This window comes from Lolium rigidum, chromosome 3, assembly GCF_022539505.1.
Source record: "Lolium rigidum isolate FL_2022 chromosome 3, APGP_CSIRO_Lrig_0.1, whole genome shotgun sequence".
NCBI classification, from domain to species: domain Eukaryota; kingdom Viridiplantae; phylum Streptophyta; class Magnoliopsida; order Poales; family Poaceae; genus Lolium; species Lolium rigidum.
This window is the reverse complement of record NC_061510.1, coordinates 115299667-115301355: the sequence shown is the minus strand read 5'-3', so window position 1 is coordinate 115301355 and position 1689 is coordinate 115299667.

The following is a 1689-nucleotide window of genomic DNA, read 5'->3' as shown; positions in this document are numbered from 1 at the left end:
CTTTGGTTGCTTGATGCAAAGTATCAAGGGCCAAGATTGCTAATCACATGGATTGCTGACATGGTATGGAGAGTGGAATAGGAAACCAAACGGTGGACCTTGATTATGTGACTTCCCACGCCAGTAGCAGTTTATTACGACGCTTCATTTTCTGGTGTGTAGTTATGGTGCTCCATTTCCTATCTCTATCCTTTCTAGGTTCATGCTAAAAATTAGGGAGACTATAAACCAGTTGGCTACTTGTTATTTGTACATGTACACCGGAATAGACGATCATATGGACAGATAAATCTTTACCTTTTCTATTCTCTTGCTCGATTCAGTTCAAAGAAGCAATCACGTTCTCTGTATGTGGTATGCATAAAAATAATCAAATGTCGGCTTCAACCAGATGCCAGCGAGTTCGGCAAGAATGCAACGTCTTTCTACTGAGTCCGACATGAACGTGACAGTCACACAACGAATTTGTATAGCCAGCATGCTTGAGCCCTCTGCTACCTATAAATCAGGTGAGGCACTCGTAGCCTGATGAGTACTCAAGCAGCTGCCCGCACACAGTACCAGCAAAGCGCAACAATAAACTTACAAATCTAGGCCAAATTTCAGTCTCAATTTCTGACCAAACTGAAGCAGCCATAATTCATATTACTGCATATAGGAACAATTCATAATTCATATTATTTATCCACGCTTAGTACTACCTCGACCATCGATCAAGAACACAAAGTACTTCATACTACTATAGCACATTTGTAGGTGAGGTTTCATACATCTTGCAGGACTCAGCGGCACCATCGTTAACCAAAGATAGCAGTAAGACGTATACAGATTATGCATATAACACTTGCAACTGGAACTACAAGCGGCAAACTCTAATAGAAAACTACATATCACAACACGACTTCTAGTGCAAACAAGCACTTGTTGCACAACCAGCTGGATCACACGCACGACCAATATTGCCTCTTCTCCATGTTGCAGCTCCACCCGTACCACCACAGGGGGTGTCGTGCAGCCAGTTGCTCATCTTCACTTACTCGAAATGCCCTAACTATCCAGGGACTTCTTCCACCAGATCGTGAGCCCCTTTTAGGATTCCTTGAGGTCCTTGATGGAACATCTCTTTGGATATATTCCAATTGAACATCAAAATGCCAGGATCATCACTCTTAACCTTCAACACCAACAAGGTTCACAAGACACCTGAAAACGTCACATGGCATATCATTATTCCATGCAATAGATACATTCAAGGTGCCTACTTAGAATGATTCCAATTACGTTCATAGTCACGATTCTTTGATCTCACGGTACACTTGCCAGTATAACAAGAGGGAGGCGGCAAGACCGTTACCAAATCCAGAGTTGGTCACAAGGAAACAAACATCGAACGTGAAGACAATGAAAACATTGCTGGTGTGTAATCTACGTGTGTAGATGCCCAGGTAAAGATAAAATAAAATGGAGCAAAACTAGCTCCCGGATCAATAGAACATGACATCCAGGGACATGGTAGATCAGGTTGTTACAAACCCAAGTTTGATCATGTGAATCCACATATTTAAACAAATACAACCTACATATATATGCTCCAAGCAAGTACATCAACCAACAACAATACATCACCAGAATCCCAAATAAGTAGATCATCACCCAGAGAACAAAATAACCAAGGTTTGATGCCATGAT